This window comes from Pipistrellus kuhlii, unplaced genomic scaffold (genome assembly GCF_014108245.1).
Source record: "Pipistrellus kuhlii isolate mPipKuh1 unplaced genomic scaffold, mPipKuh1.p scaffold_m20_p_14, whole genome shotgun sequence".
Taxonomy (NCBI): Eukaryota; Metazoa; Chordata; class Mammalia; order Chiroptera; family Vespertilionidae; genus Pipistrellus; species Pipistrellus kuhlii.
Genome location: NW_023425449.1, coordinates 2,513,416 through 2,530,654, shown reverse-complemented (window position 1 = coordinate 2,530,654; position 17,239 = coordinate 2,513,416). Strand labels below are relative to the sequence as shown.

General features: G+C 53.0%; 1 protein-coding gene across 1 annotated transcript in view; it reads right to left on the bottom strand.

The window, feature by feature from the left end:
* KCNQ3 (potassium voltage-gated channel subfamily Q member 3) overlaps positions 1-17,239 on the bottom strand; it is a 141,725-nt gene that overhangs the window by 123,479 nt on the left and 1,007 nt on the right. The window lies entirely within an intron of this gene.

Here is a 17,239-nt window from a genome sequence, read left to right as displayed (position 1 = left end):
AGGGCGTCGTCCAAATGCCATCACCCTCGCCCCCAGGACCTCCCCACTCTCTCCCCCGGGCCCTGCACCCAGGCTCCCCTGTTCAGGTACCCGCCCCATGGGGCGCCCATCTCAAACCAGACAGCCCCTGGGGACATGGTTTCTTTTCACTTTACAGTGTTTCTCCATTTTGCAGACTGTGTGAGATACGAGGGAAGCAGGGGAATTTATATGGGCTATTGCAGGAGTGCCGGGTCTGTCCCCATTAGGGCCCCCGTGCAGCTTTCTGGCCCCTATGAAGCCCTTTCCCCCGCTTATTTGTTTTATTTCCTTAACATCTACTTTGAAAGCTACGTTAGCCAGGCACTAGTCCCCGCTCTTTATACACAGTAAGTAATTTAATCCTCATAGCAAGGGGATTCGTGTCCCTTTTCTTCAGATCAGAACTCAGAGAGGCACAGAGAGGTTAAGCGAACTGCCCAAAGTGGCACAGCTGGTAAGTTTCGGGGCTGGGGTTCGAACCCAGGTGTTCTGGTTCTAGAACCCACCCCCTGATTAAAACACGGAGATGGTACTATCGCTCCCTGAATCCAGCTTCCAGGGAGCGGGGGGGGGGGGGGGGGGGGGGGGGGGGGGGGGGGGGGGGAGAGCTGAGAAAGCGAGGGCAGAGCACTGAGCCAGTATTTCTCACTGGGGTTAGCCCAGGCCCCTTCCGGTGCTTTCTCTTCATCTCCTGTGTATCCCATCCCTCACGAGCCACACAACCCACTCCTAGCATCGAGCTCTATTTCCACACCAGGAATTCTGAGTATGTGCCTTTTTTGTTTTTTTAGAGAGAGAGAGAAACATCAATGATGAGAGAGAATCACAGATTGGCTGCCTACTGCATGCCACCCACTGGAGATCAAGCCCACAACTCGGACATGTGCCTTGACATCCTGGTTCATAGGTGGATGCTCAACCACTGAGCCACACCAGCCGGGCTGTGTCTTTGTGCTATGATGAGGGCATACAGCCCTGTCCCGGGTGGAGCGTGTCCACACAGAACACAACAGTATCATGAATCTCATTCCAGATCGTTAGGAATGGATTCGTAATGAGAAGAGTGCACTGCGCACAGGCTGAGAGCAAGATCTCTGCAGACCAAGGGCCTGGGATTGGATTTGGACGAGTCACGTCACGTTTCTGTGCCTCGGGGTCCTTACTTGTAAAATAAAGAAATAAAATAATAAGACCTGCATCGTAGAGCTGTATCAATGGAGAGAGTTGAAAATCAGTAAGGCTCTAAAGAAAACTAGAGGCAACAAAGTGTTGGATAAACGCGAGATATTATTGTTAGTACAACTATTGCAGGTGAAACACAGCTGACGACAGGGCATCCCTCTGGCAGCCTTCGTGCCCGGTCAAGCAAAGCTTTAACTGTGGCCAATGAGATTAGTGCCCGATTAATGCTCAGTTTGGAAGGGCTGTGCCAAAGAGCTTGGCACCCTGCATCAGGCCATACATTAGCGAGACCTTGGAGCACCCTGGCTGGAAAGGGACAGAGCTAGAGATCCAGGTCTCCTCTGTCGTAATAAGCTGTGTGTCCTTAGGCAAATCCCTGACCCTCTCTGGGCTTGGGTTCTTCATTCCAGAGCCCTCTTCCAGCTCCACGGATTCTATGGCTCTGGGGCGGCATGAAAGCCATGCCTCCACGTGTCAGCAGAGATCTCCCGGGGAACGTGTAATTACTGGCACATCACCAACCTGTAGTTAACTCCAGGTGATTCCCGAGGATTTACTACAGCCGCGGAAGCTATTTCGTAAGGGAGGCGATGTATGTTCGATATTGACAGTGCAAGAGGCCAGTTCTCTCTATCTCTCAGCCCGTAAATCACCCAGGGCGTTGGAGGACAAAACCAATTGGCTGTTACAAGTGGGCTCCCTCCCAAACAGAAATCAGGATTTATAGAAAGCTATAAAAAAAAAATCTAGGAGATGAACTGAGAGCCAGAGTCATGTGTGTGCTGTGTAAGGAGAGTGTGTGTATATGTGTGTATGTGTCTGTGCACATGCCTGACCTCAGGAAATCAGATATAATAGAAATGTCCAGTGCATCTAATTACAGTGACTGTGCCTTTCTGTCCAATCCCATTCACACATGCCCGGAGCCACCCTAGGATCAGGTACCTGCTGGGGTTAACCCGGGGAGTCCAATGGGCCTTGGCCCTGACCAATCTTATGCACTTGACCCTCCCTCTCTCCTGTGTGACACTGAGTCCCCGGTGGAATCCTTCTGATGCTCTGTTCTCTCCTCCACAAAATGAGAACCCCAAAAATCCATGCTGTGGGGTACTCTGAAAGCTTCATAAGATGATGTATGCAAGAAAAGGAGTTTTAAAAACTAGTGACCACATAGCTATAAATAACTCTACTACAAGCCAGAATGAGCAGGAAAGGTTCGTAATAACAATACCCAAAGCCCTGGCTGGGTAGCTCAGTTGGTTAGAGCATCATCCTGATGCACCAAGGTTGTGGCTTCCATCCCCAGTCACATACAAGAACCAACCAATGAATGCATCAGTAAGTAGAACAAAGCTCTCCTTCTCTCTGTTTCCCCATGTCTAAAGTCAATCAATGAAGAAAATACCCAAAGGGGGAGTGGGGTTGCTAAAAGTTTCTGTGAAAGAGATGTGGACAAGAAATTGTAGGACAACAGAAAAGAATGGAGAGAAAGTCAGGGAGAAGATGCCTCTGAGTGAGACAGGGCGGTCGCAGGTGTGAGAGGGAAGAGGAGAGAGGCTGTAGGAAACCCGCGGACTCACCGAGGCTGGAAGTACAGAGGAGCAGGTGGTGGAGAAGAGAGATGTTAAAGGGACATACACCGTAAGGAGCAGAAAAGAACAGGAAATCAGTAAAAATGCCTGGGGTTGATTCGTCTGGAGCAGGGGTCCTCAAACTTTTTAAAGTGGGGGCCAGATCACGGTCCCTCAGAGAGCTGGAGGGCCGGACTATATGAACTACTAATTCCTACTGTAACACCTCGGCTGCGCTCACTGCCCAAAAAACCTGGCGGGCCGGATCAGACTCCTCTGCGGGCCGCATGTGGCCCGCGGGCCATAGTTTGAAGACGCCTGAGAGATTTGGAGGCCTGGGGACAGACAGACAGACGAGCACTGCCTGGCGGGGGAAGGGGAAGAGGGGGAGCTCGAGATGGCAAAGGCTGGCAGGGCATGGGATGCCACAGACGGGCAGGGCTGAGGCTTCTCCTTTTAAACCCTCGGGCACAACGTGGGGCTCGAATCGTGTGCATATCCCTCTGGCAGAAATAAAAATAACGGAAAACCTTTGAAGGGAAGGAAGCTAACCCGGAGGACGTGCGACTCGCTGGACACGCTCTCAGCCACCTACAAGTAAAGGCTGTCTCTGTCTTCCCCACAGCCCGGAGGGTAACTGGATCCTCTGAGTTCCCACGTACCTGCCCCTCTCCGCTCAGAAGTCCTGATGACAAGAGGAGTTAACTCAGGGGTGGCCCGTGGGAAAGTGCCTGGAGACACGTAAATGCTCAATCCATGTCAGCTGCTACTGTCAACGATTTTCAAAAGCACTCCTCCCATTTTGGGGGAAATGACCGTTCGTTCCCTCTCTCTCTCTCTCTCTCTCTCTCTCTCTCTCTCTCTCTCTCTCCCTCTCCCTCTCCCTCTCTCTCTCTCCTGATCCTCACCCCTAGGGACACAGGTTGGGATGGGGCACCGAGCTGTGGGCATCTGAGCCCCTATCACATGTGTCAAACACAAGGCCCGCGGGCCAAATCCGTCCCGCCAGGCCTTGCAATGTGGCCCGCACCTCGCTGTCATCACTGCACTTCGCTGCGTTTCCATCACAATGACAGTTTATGACTGTTCAGTAAACCATTCGGCCCGCGATTTAGGCTGGATTTTAGATTTTGGCCCCTTCTCTGATTGAGTTCGACACCCCTACCCTAACTTGAGAACCAAAGAAGCAAGGTCAGCCCCTCTCCGGGGACAGAGGACATAAGCCAAAGGGAACAGAGACACAGGAAACCAGAGGGCGTTTCCAGGGCTCAGACGCCGTGGATGACCATAGTCCTCCCCACATGGGGAGAGTCTGAAGAGAAAGGAGACAGAGGACAGCTCAAGTCCAGGCGGCCCTCCAGCCCTGGGGCTAGGGGTTCTTGGCTCCAAGGAAAGCCCACTCCTCCATCGGGCCTGCTCCCCATCTCCCGCGGGCCCAGAGCCGAGCTCCCTGGCCTCCTCAGCTGGTCCAGGGTGGCTGCCTCCACTGGCCTCCAAGGGCGTCAAGAGGCCTCAAAACCAGCAGCATGTAGGTCTCTCCAGGAGCTCCCAAGAGCAGGTTGCTGAGCCCTGGGCCTCCTGATGTGGAAGGAGAAATATTTTTAAAGAGAGAGTGAGGAAGAGTGTGCATCCAGAAGATTCTGCCGGTGCAATGCTATTTTATAGCTAAAAAGAAACTCAGCAAAGCCACCTCTGGTCACAGCTAGCTCACGAATCTTCGCATTGCCATCTTTCCAACCCACGGTCTGTGCCATTTGGATTTCGTGCTCTAAAAATATCTCCCAAACTTCCAAGCGTGCTGGCATACGCTGGGGGACTCAGATTTTTAATCCATCTGCAAATGTTTCTACACAGCGCTTTCCCCCTCGGATTCTATGTTGCGCTGAGTCACTTTCAGCATTCGGTTTGACATTTACTGGGAGCAGGAAGGAAGTCCTCCCGAGCACACATGTCAAGCCTGGCCCTGAGGCTCCTGCAGGCTGCAGAGAGGGTGTGGGAGAAAGAGGGCCTCGCTGGTGGGAGAGGGAAGTGTGTTGCCTCTGGTACAACAGAGAAACCCAGGGCTTTGCGGCTGGCTAGTCCTGGCTGCAGCAGCTATGTGACCTTGAACAAGACAATGACCCTCTCTGAGCATGATCCCTTGACTACAACATGGGGATAAGGCAATGCAGCTGAGCAGAGCTGAGCAGAGATTTGATGAGTTAAAGGACTATGTAAGCCTCATGGCCCAAGGCTGGAACTCAACAAATGGCCCCAATCGGAACTGTAGCCAACAGCTCACCATCACACATACCCCTGCACCCCATCTCTTCTCCAGCCAGAGGCAAAGCCATCCTTACAAAACACGCATGTGACTGTGCCACTCCCTCCTGGGAGAAGACTCCTCTCCCGGCTCCCTCCCCCAGTCCATAGAGAGAAATAGGGTTTGATGTGGGAAGCAAAAGATCAACAGTCAACACCAGTTCCCACCAGTCAGAACAGGGTGGGGCTGGAATCACAGAAGGTCAAAGCCTGCGGAGGCCTTCAGGTTCTTCAAGTAGGAAAATTAAGGACCCACATGGGTGGGAGATTCACCCAAGTTCACACATGAGCCCTTGTCCGGGGTCCAGACACCCACCCCGATGCTCTTCCAGGAAAATGTCCTCATAATTCAATCCATGTCATGCTCAGAAGGTCTGGCCATGGGTTTCAGGACAGGAGATGGGAATTCTAAAGACCACCGGGCTCAGAGGGGCGGACTCTGCACCGTCTCCCTTGAGCAAAGACCAAGGAGCACGTGACAGGCTGTGAGTAGGAGAAGAAGAAGGAGCTGGCAGGACCTTTCTCCTTCGAGAGCAGTCTCACCATCCAGCCTATCCTCACACCTAATCCCCTTTCTCTTCTCTCTGCCCCCTCATGGTGAGGAACAGGGAAAGGGTGAGAAGAAAGAGGGAAAGCAGCCGAAACCGGTTTGGCTCAGTGGTAGAGCGTCGGTCTGCGGATTGAAAGGTCCCAGGTTCAATTCCGGTCAAAGGCATGTACCTTGGTTGCGGGCACATCCCCGGTAGGGGGTGTGCAAGAGACAGCTGATTGATGTTTCTCTCTCATCAACGTTTCTAGCTCTCTATCTCTCTCCCTTCCTCTCTGTAAAAAATCAATAAAATATATATATTTTTTTAAATAAAGAAAGAGAGAAAGCAAAGTTGCAAAGGGGTGTAAAGGATGGAAGGAAGGAGTGACTTAGAGAGTTCTTTCCAGAGAGGGAAGGAATCCATCCTTCTGGAAACAGTCTGGGTGATGCCCTTTGAGGGGGCCTTTCTGAAGAACTTCTCACCCGTCAAGATCAGGCTCAAGATTCGATCTTTGGGGAGACTTCTTTGATTCCCCCTCCCCCTCAATAAAAGTGGAATCCCACAATATTTTCCCTTCTGTGCCTGGCTTATTCCACTTGGCATAATGCACCCAAGGCTGATGCATGTGGTAGCGTGTGTCAGATGCCCTTCCTTTTGAAGGCTGCATACTATTCCATCCCTGTGCAGTTTATGGCCATCACTGACACCTTCCAGCAAAGATGGCTCAACTGCCTTCCTCCCAAGACAGTCACCCCTTGCAGTCAAGCCCGACTAGTGCCAAGTTCCCACCAGCAGGTGCTCCTGCTGTTCTTCCACCCCTTCCTTGCATGCTCGCCCAAACCACAGAAAGGCAGTCAGTCCCCACCCACGGCATGGAACTTGGCCTCCTCACTTCTCCCTTCCAATTCCATCTATCGAACAAGACAGCAGATTGGGGTTGTCCTCTGCTCACCCTCCTCTAGACAGCCTGGGCCCCTCTGCCAGTCAACAAGCACACACCGTGGGCAGACCCAAGCTGGGAGTGGGGACCCGGGCACCTGGCACGGCCCTTGCCCACTCAGGACCTCACAGTTTAGTGCAGAGAAACAAACAAATAAGCAAGCACAGAGCTTAGAGTGCAGGTCACGACGGCTCTGACGGGGTGTGGTGAAGGATCTGAAAACGGTGAAGACTAACTTGAAAGTGGCTGATCACGGAGGCCCCAAGAGACACTAAAAAAGCCATTTTATACACATCAGGGACAGTCTGCTGGGCAGAGAAAATGGTAAGAGTCAAGGCCCTTCCTGCAGGGAGGTGGGGCCCGGAGTGCCGTGAGCAGGCTGCGGTGAGCTGGGGCGGGGACTGCCTGGTGGAGGTGTCTGGGGCCAGGGTCAATCCCACTGAGTCTCGGCAAGGAGAGACAGGTTTGTGCCAAAGTGAACGGCAGCCACTGAGGGCTTAGAGCTGTGTGCATGACCAAATTCACCCGAAAGAAGGACAGCCTGCCTCCCGGGTGAGAATGGATGGAGGAGAGCAAGAGTGGGAGCTGGAGGAGATACTGCCGGGGACGAGGGCAGAGATGCTGGCTGGGCTGCCCAGAACCAGTAGATGCGGCTCACTGAGGCCAGAAACCAGGCAATATCCATCTTTGGATCCCCAGCTCTTCTCACAACACAGCCTGGGGCTCAACCTGAGAGGCCCCTCGGAGGCTGACGGAGCCCCCGGCCCCTGGCTGAGGCCGACCAGCTCCTTCCTGGTGCCCTGTCAACCCAAACCCCCCGCCTTCCAGAAAGCTGCACTGCAACAGGCCAATTCCCATCAAACTGTCTACTGTCATCTCCGAGTGCAGACAACCACCGGCTTAAAGCCTGGACCTGAGTCCACACAGTAGGCCGGCTCCGGGCTGCTCCGGGCCAGGGTGGTTGTGAGAAAGCAGCAGCGGATCTGCCCTGGCCTCCGGGGCACAGACCCCCGCACGGCTGCCAAGTGCCCACGGAAGTCAGCGCACTCCGAGTGCCAGCAGCAGCTCTTGGTGGCCGAGTTCAGGTCTGGGTTCTGTTTGGAGCTGGGCTTGGACGCTGCAAAGCCTAGGGGATTAGTCGGCGCGTGTTAAACATGGACTCCGTGCCCAGCACCATGCCTGGCACTGCCGATGGAAAGAAAACGTATCACGCATGGCTCCTGCCTGTGCCACAGCCGCGATCTGGTCAGGATAGTCACGGGGAGCCTGCCAAGGCAGAGCATCCTGCAGGATGAATCAGGGCGCCAGGCCGGCTGGAGCGCGGGGAGAAAGGCCCAGAACACACTGGCAGGGGAAGCAAGGGCTTGGTTGGACTCAGGCCCATCCAGGTCTCCATGCAGCTCTGTGCCCCTGGGCAAGCCGCCCACCCTCTCTGAGCCTCCAGGGCCTCATGTCTCCACTTGGGGTAGCTACTATGAATAGCCCCATTTTATAGATGGGAAAACAGAGGTACAGAGAGCTGGCGTTAGGTCACACAACTGGGATTCAGACACCTGCAGGCTGCCCGAGAGTCCCTGCTCCAGCATGCTTTTCTCATCTGAAACAAGCCATCTTTTCATCTACAAAGCACCTCCCCTCCCCCATGCAGCTAAAGGGATCCTGGGACAGCGGGCTCCGCAGCCCGAGGGTCTGTGCGCTGGTGAGACCCCAGGATCGCGTGCCCTGCTCTGCCGCTCCCTGCGTCAGCGTTTTGCGTGCTTTTCTTTTCCAGACGGAGCCCCGAGTTCCCCAGCTTAATTTGTCTCACGCAGTGACACTAATTAATGTTCCGAACACTGGGTCTTAGGGACGGAGGGTGTGTCTCTGTGTGCGTGCTGCGTGTGGATTGTGTTCAGGTAAGGCCCGCCTTTGAAAGAGTGTCTGTGGGTATCTGACCTGAGCCAAACGTTCAGCTCAAGAGATACTTAGGCTGACCCTGCCAGTTTCCTCCTGCCCCCCAGCCCCCAGCCCCGTGTCCCCATCTCCCTGCCCCCAGCCCCCTGCCCCCAGCCCCCACACCTGTGTCTGTACTTCCCGCATTGCCGCGGCTGGGGACCTGAGGCAGACACATCAGGCGGCTCTCAGGCCAGGCTATGGCCATCCCCTCAGAGCCTTTGGGAAGGCCTGGGAGTCATCTGGCTTACCACACCTCACTGGCTCTTGTGGCATCTGTAGGCGGGCCCCAGGATGCCGAAAATCCTGCAAAATGTGTAACGTTCCTGCCCAATGAGAAACGCTCACATCCCCAGTGCGATAGCTTCTCCACTGAGAAACCCTGTGAGGTACCCAACTTCCTGATTTGGGGGGAAGAAGGACAGAGACATGGGGGTTTCTTGTTCAAGGCTGCACAGCAATTCCATCATTTGAAAAGGTCCTACCCCTCCAACTACATTTCCTATTTCTTCTTCTCACCATCCAGCCTCGTTAAATAGCTCAGGGTTCGCTGAAACTGGTTTGGCTCAGTGGATGGAGCGTCGGCCTGTGGACTGAAGGGTCCCGGGTTCGATTCTGGTCAAGGGCATGTACCTTGGTTTTGGGCACATCCCCAGTGATCAATGTTTCTGACTCTCTATCCCTCTCTCTTCCCCTCTGTAAAAACTCAATAAAATATATTATAAAAAAAATAATAATAGCTCAGGGTCACTTAGCTCTGGGATTTACAATCCCGAGTTCCCTTCCATGGAGTCCAGCCTCTTCCATTAGAGCAAGAATAAAGCAGACCTTCGAGTTCTCGGTGACACAGCCATGGTCATGGCTGTAAATTACAAAATGAAAGAAGCGTGGTCTTTGACCCTTTCTCCCGACGGGCATCTTCCCTGACTCACTTCAAAGGTGTTGGCAACTCTACCTGCGCCCCGAGGAGATTCGTAGACACGGTAACACCTCACTCAACGCCATCAACAGCCTCTTAGGTGGAACAACATATAATGAAACCAGTTTTACCACAGGCTAACTGACATGACAAGAGCTAAGTTCCAAGGGCATCTCCTCCACATTATAAAAAAAAAAGCATGCCATCCGAGGATCTGCGGTAGGTGTGTTACAGTGAGCATCACCCAATATGCTATTACCCATTTACTCACTGGACCGGGAGCCCCTCAAGGGCAGGCACTGACTTAGCCACCACTGACCCCCTATTCCCAGGCCTGGAATCCATGTCTGCCGAATCATCACCCCTGAGTTTGAGCCACAGCTATTTGGAGGCATAAATAAATAAGATATTCCTGTGAGATTTCTTCCCAGACAAATAAGGTGTTAAAATCATGGCACAGCCAAGCCAGCGTCGCTCAGCGGTTGAGCATCCACCTATGAAACAGAGATCACGGTTCGATTCCCAGTCAAGGCACATGGCCGGGTCACAGGCTGGATCCCCAGTGTGGGAAGAGCAGGAGGCAGCCAATCAATAATTCCCTCCCATCATTGATGTTTCTCTCTCTCTCTCCTTTCCCTTCTTCTCTGAAATCAATAAAAATATACATATTTTTTAAAAATCATGGCACAAAAGAGGAATTTGAGAAGAGATCTCAACGTTCCCCTTTTATGTTCCAGAATCCTGAAGGTGAGTGTGAGTTACTTCTCCAGGGAACCGGAAGCCAGGCAAAGGGCGAAGGCAGGGCCCCCCACCTCACAACCGAGACCCTGCCATCTTCTCAACCAAATCTGTGAGAGCAGCTGGGACGTCGATGGGAGTGTTGTTTTGGAAATGCTAATGTATCTCACGTTATAAATTAGTGCGAAGCTTCGTTCCTCGAACAGAATCACAAAGCCAGTCCGGATGCATGTCGGCAGAAAGAAGTCCTCGGTGCTCCCTCCAAAGAGCTCTCCTGCGTTACTTGGTGAGAATGACGTGAACACACCGCAACTTCAGTAAGAACACAGCGCCCTACCCCCCAAGATAACGCAGACAGTGGCCAAGCTTCAGGGTTGCTTTTAAAAACGCTCCAATCCTGGCACCCAAAAGAGCTCAAAAGGATGAGCTATCCTGAGATGCCAGGCACCAAACAGACCTATTTAGGAAGACTTTTAATTTGGATTTTTTTTGTTTTTTTCCTGAATGACTATCCTGAAGAAAAAGAAAAAAATAACAAGGGGAGAAAATAACACCGAATTACCATGGGCCTCGGGCCAGGAGACTCCCTTTACTTGGGAAGCACCGAAAAAGCACAGAAACACTGGTGAACCTCAAGTCACCACACCCGGTTAGGAGAATCTTCTAGAGCAGTGTTTCCCAAAGTGTGGTACGCGTACCCCCAGGAGTACGGGAAGAGTTTGGTGGGGGTACACGTTGCACTGGAGTTTGGTGGGGATATGCACTGCACTGTGCTTAGCTGTGCCTAATTCTACGGTCTCATGAGTACAAGGGGTACTCAGCGTTATGAAAATTATAGAAGGGGTACGCATATGTCAAAAGTTTGGGAAACACTGCTCTAGAGCATATAGCCCAACGTGACCCAGGGAAATGACTCCATACACGTCAGTGACTATTATTAATGCAAATAAATCAGGTTTTCACATATGGAACAGATGGTGGTCCTGCCCCACAGGTGACATTTTAAACAGCCCAAATGGCTACAGACACTTGTTATCACTATTATGAAGGCTGAGAATGTCTCGACTCAATGTTGAGCTCGATAGAGATCAGAGGTTAGTTTACAGGACTCTTGGTGGAGGAGTGGATAGGGGTAGGGGATGGAGAAAAGGAGATCTGGCCCTAGCTGGTTTGGCTCAGTGGATAGAGCATCAGCCTGTGGACTGAAGACTCTCCCAGGTTTGATTCTGGTCAAGGGCACAATTTCGGGTTATGGGCTTGATTCCCAGTAGGGGGCATGCAGGAGGCAGCCTATTCTCTCTCATCATTGATGTTTCTCTCTCTAACTCCCTCTCCCTTCCTCTCTGAAATCAACAAAAATATATTTTTTAAAAAGAGAGAGAAAATGGGATCTGGGGACTGGGAACTTCAGCAGGAGAAACCCTCCTTGGCAGGGGGCTAACCGGAGCTGTGTACAAATGCCCGGTGAGCCCACACCTGGCTTCACTCTTTTTTTTTTTGTCATTGGACCCAGATCCTAAGTGAGGCACCCTGAGTTCACTTGCTGCAGGTGAGGGTGCCCATTGGCACAGCCGCTGGAGGACCGCAGGGGAGGCTGGCCAGGCGAATGGACCAGCCTCGGATGGAGAGCACCTGCATTTGCATCCTCCCTTTGACCCTACGGCCCTGGGCCTCGTTCTCCTCCCCTCCGGCGTCCTTTCCAGCTCCGATGGCCTCTGCGTTTTGTAATCCCCCCAGTGACTCCCAGTGCTGGATCCATCAAAACCCCACAAAATGCCGCTAAGTAACTACCTGCTGATAAGTCTGATTCGACTTGCTGATTCCCAAGGCCTGAGGTTTCATTGTTTGGACTGACACTGCTCGGTGCAGAAGCCGCTGTAGCCAGCGTATGTGGGAGAAGAGATAAAGCCAGGCAGGGATATTAGGAGGGGCAGGGCGGGGAGATGAACTGAGCGATAGTGGGAGAGATTTCCCGCCGGCAGAATAAACACATTCCCCATTCCCCCGCTCTGTAATTTCAAGTCGTGGGGGTATAGTATGTCATCCCGTCCCCCTCAAAAGACGGCCACAGGGTAGAGCTGGACTTAAGCTGCTACAACAAGGTGACAGAGAACCGAGGGGTCAACGCCACGGGAGCTCCGTGCACAGCTGCCTGCCCGCAGACACTGGCGCAGGAGGAGCAGACCTGGTGTGATTTGTGAGAAGGCTCCGCTGTGACAGCCACTGTTGCTAATACATACAGAGCAGGCCCCCTGGTGATGCTGCCCGGAGGGGGGATATAATAAACTACGAAGCCATGTAAAAACCTTGGTTATTATTGTTACGTTGGTATTATTATTATTATGCCCCAACTCCACTCTGACACTCTGCCAGGGTGCAAAGGACGTTGTGTCTCTTGAAGGACGGGAAGGAGGGGAGGAAACAGATCTGAGTCCTGATGGCTGCAGCAAGGACAGCAACCCAGGGGAGGGAGCCGCCAGAGCCTGGGATGTCACCCCCATGGCCCAACGCCTGGGCCCTTACTCTCCTGCACTGGTGACCACACTCAAAGGCCATCGTGTCCTGAATTCCAACCCCGTCTGTTTTCTCGGGAACACATTCCAAGCAACCTCCTCTAGCTCTTCCGTGGCCACGGTGTGGATGGGGTCTGATTGGCATTGTGACACCTGCAAACCCAGAGGCGGCCTGAGCCTTGGTGCTGACTTCGGTCTTGCCATCTCCAAATCCTTCTTCTGACGCAACGCAGGAGGCTTCCCAGTGCCCTCCCCTGACTGCTCTCCTCGGCTCCTCATTGCATTCTGTCTTGCATTTGCTGGACTGTGTCAATTCCGTTGTTTAAGTCTCTCTCCACAGGGGAAGCGTTGTGGCTCGGGGCCTGGCACAAGGTTTGCACTTTGACTCGGCATGTGTGGCCTTGAAATGAATGCGCCTTTCTCCTGTGTGTTTGTGGACAAAGCCCAAGGCACCTGAGGCAGGGACTATACAGAATCCATGAATCTAAGCAAGTGTGTTCATTGTGCATATATTCCACATCTTCTGTACATGATGGTTTATCAAGCAGTAAACAACACTGCAATGAACCTAGAGCTTTGGATTTCTTCAGGTAACTACTCAGAAGAGAGTAGCTGGGTGGTATGGGAGATCTATTTTCATTTTTTGAGGAGCCTTCATACTGCTCTCCACAGGGCTGCACCAATTTGCATTCCCTTCAATAGCACATGGACCAACAGGTTCCCTTTTCTCCGCATCCTCGCCAACAGTTGTCATTTGTTGGTTTATTGATGATAGCCCTTCTGACAGGGCAAGTCACATAAATGTCTAACCACTATGTCGCATACCTGAAACTAATACAATACTTTATGTAAACTGTAATTTAAGAATGTTTTAAATTTTATAAAAAGAGGAAGTGCATTCAGCTCAACCAATTCTGCTTTCCATACTGGCTGCACCAATTTACAACCGCACCAGCACTGCCCTGGGCTCCCTTCTCTCTCCATCTTTGCCAGCACTGAACTTCTGTCTCTTGGACAGCCATTCTAACAGGTGTGAGGTGGGACTCACTGTGATTTTAACTTTCACTGCCCTGATGATTAGTGAGTGGGAGTACTTTTTCAGGTACCTGTTGACCATTTGTGTATCTTCTTGGAAAAATGTCTATTTGGGTCCTTTGGCCTTTGGTTTCATCATATTATTTGCTTTCTTACTATTGAGCTGTATGAATTCCCTGTGTATTTTGGACAGTAACCCCTTGTCAAACCTATGGCTGTGGCAAAACGGAAAGACAACCAGTGGGTAGTCTTTGCGCTTGCTTCCCCCTGGGTCTGTGGAGAGGTGAGTGACTGGACACACCCAGCAGGCCACGGAGAGGGGGGCAGGGCAGGGGTGCTTGTGCAATGCCAATCCAGCAGCAATGCCGAACAGGCCAGGAAGGGGAGTCCCGAGGCAATGCCGGGCAGCACAGTGGCCAGTGCGCATGACAAGGAGACGGAGACCTTTACTGAGCACTGACTGGCTGATGCCGGGCCAGTTCCATTCATACACACCATTGTCTTTAGTTTAAAAACCACCCTGTGTTAGGGCAGAATTATCCTCCCCGAAAATAGATCATCCCCAACCCGGCTCCTGCAAAGCACAGACTGAAGGCCGAGGCCAGATGGGCACTCCCAGCCCAGCACCTTGTCCACAGCACAGAACCCCTTCCAGCCGTGAGACTAACAAAGCGGAGAAGAGACCCGCCTTACTGGGCTCGGGGCATAGTCTCCCTCCTTTTTCCCTCCCCAGAGTCCATTGTAAGCCCCCGAGAACCATTCTTATCAGTAAAATCCTACATGCCGACCTTGGCTATCGAGTGTTGTTGTTTTAGTTGTTATGATAGGAACGCTGTGCAGAATGGAGTCTTAGCAAGCCTGAGAGGGTTCTTGCACTCATCCCTCCAGGAAAGGCTTGCTGAGTGACCACCGGAGGCGCGCAGCCTGCTGGGACTGAGGGCACTGAGGAACACACAGACCCTGCTCCCAAGCAGCGCTCAGTTCCATGGGGAGACGAGCAGGCAGGCGGATCCAATGCGCCAAGCAAAAGCCTAGGACTGGGGATGCTGCCGAAAGGGGGCGACTCCAGCTCAGTCTGGAGGGCCTGGGAAAGCTTCTCCCAGAGGAGGTGCTAAGTGAGCAGCCAGGAGCCGGGGGGAGGGACATTGAAGGCAAAGAGGTGGGGGTCGTTGGCATCCACATTTGCTTATTCTACCTTCAGAACAGAGGGGAGAAAAGTCGCATCTCGTGGGTCTGGTTCATTGAAAAACAAACAAACTAAACAAACCGTGCACTAGACTGTGAGTCCAGGGTCAGCCCAATCCCCTGGCCCCTCACACCATTAGCCACAGCTCAGAACAGGATAATGGACGGTTCGAAGCATCCATGGATGGTTTCAGTGCCTTGCAAAATCCGGAATCATCAACGAAAGGTTCAGTTCTGTTCCACTGACTGGACTTGCTCCTGAGCTGGAGGAGGACGTACAAGTCACCCACTCACTACTTCTCCTGCGACGTCTGCTCAGCCCAGCCCCCACGGCTTTCCTGCACCATCCGGACTAAGCTGAACCCACACACCCCCTCCCCCAGCCCAGCCCACATTCCCTAATTCTGAGCTGCCCCTGTTTCATTCCAGAGTCCATTGCTAGCCATTTGCCAACTGGGATCTGGGAAGGCGAGGCAGAGGCATTACAGGGCGGTAGGCGCCCTGTGTGACCAATGGGGCACCCGGTGAAAATGCTAAGCGTTCTGTCATTGGCAGCGGGTCAGAACAGGGGTCCGGGCTCAGAAACAGGCCTGACCCACTGCACTCAGACGTGAGCTCAGGAACCGTCAGCTGTGGGGTCTTGGACAGGTGGTTCTCTCCCTGGAAGCTTTCATAGCTCATTTACAAAATGTAGGTAATCCCCACCTCACAGGTCACGGCGATCATTTCAAAGTACCTGGCCGCATCGCTAGGTATCCAACTCTTCCCTCTCCCATAGGTTTACGTTTTTCTGGAACCTTCCGGGAAACTGAGGCTACAGGTGTTGGCATTCTCATACCTGCTTCTGGGTGATGGATAATTCTAGAGAAGGCTTATCTAGGCTCACAACCACAGGCCTCAGCTATCCCTTTCCCTGTCTGAGCAAGGCAGGCCTGGGGTGAGGCTGGAAAAGGTGGAAGAAAAAGACTAAGCCCACAAGCTCCAGGGGACGCCCCCCCGCCCCCCGTTTGTAAGTCATCCAGTAAGTACTGAACCCAATTTACGTGCAAAAGAACATTTGAGTCATCTGAGTCTGTACGTTTATGTGCACTCAAATAACTCGTGCCTTTTTATTATCACATATTCCAGTATTAACTGCGGTTCAATTTCACTAAATCCAGTGTGAGAGACAGCGAGATGAATGCATTTTTAATCCCTTTTTACCACCTGAAGAAAGCAAATGGAAAAAGCAATTAGCTGCTAACCCTTCTCTCCACCTCTTAAACCTGCAAATACATGAGGACACCAAAGGCGAGGCCACCCTACACCCCGCTCCTGGCTGGATGCCCCCTCCTTCCTGCTGGTACCTCAGCTCCCGGAGAGGCCACCTCTCCGGGCTCCAGTAACCTCTCTGAAGAAACCTGTTGCCAGCTCAGAGGTTCTGTGCCAACAACCCCACCTGGCGGCCAAATCTGGGAAAGCATCCCAACCCAGGAAGACTGGCAGGTAGTGTAACTCTGAGGCTTTCTGAACTCCCTTGGGGCCCCATCAATCATGGAGGAGGGCAGAGAGGAATAGCCAAAGCTAAACGCTTATCAGGGGTCAAGGTCACGGCCAGTGCTCCACCCAGGAAGGTACTGCCTCGTAAGAAACAGCCATCAGGATGACTAAGCCACAGACAGGAGGCAAGGGGAGGGGAGGGATGATGAGCCCTGCCAGCCCAGAAGTGTCAGCCTGCAGCCCTGATCTCCCCTCCTGGGGGAGGAGCCCCCTCTCCCACCCTCTCCCTCTCCCCAAACACGGGAAGATGTTCCATCCAGAGTGTGGGGTGCACAGGCATTTACCTCCTGATGGCGGGGAGACTTTTCCCAGGGGCACACCTCCAGCCCAGGCCCCTCCACACACACCTCCACCGTGTTCCTGCCCGGCCAAAGCAGGAGAACGGGCAGTCCTGGAGGCAGGGGGGAGCTCAGGACCAAGTCACCGAGATGTTTCAGCCAAAATAAGCCTCAGGGCGCTCCCCCCACCCCGCTCTGGCATTGGTAAGCCCCAGCCTCTGTGTAGGCATGGAGCCTGAGAGACACACTCTCTCCCCCATTAGCCTCTCTAAAAAGGACTCAGAGGCATGCTCTGTGACCAGTCCGAGTCCCCAGTCACAGCAACGCCAGGACCTGCTCTGGACCAGGATGCAGCCCTGAGAAGGGGAGCCCAGGCAAGCAACACACACACACACACACACACACACACACACACACACACACCATGTGGGCAACTCCCACCCCAACTCCGGGCCGCGTCCTCCAAACTCAGCAGCGATCCCCAGAGGAGGGACCCGCCCCAAGCAACACAGCAGCGGACAAGGGAGGAGCCGCTTCATCCTGCTCACCCTCCAC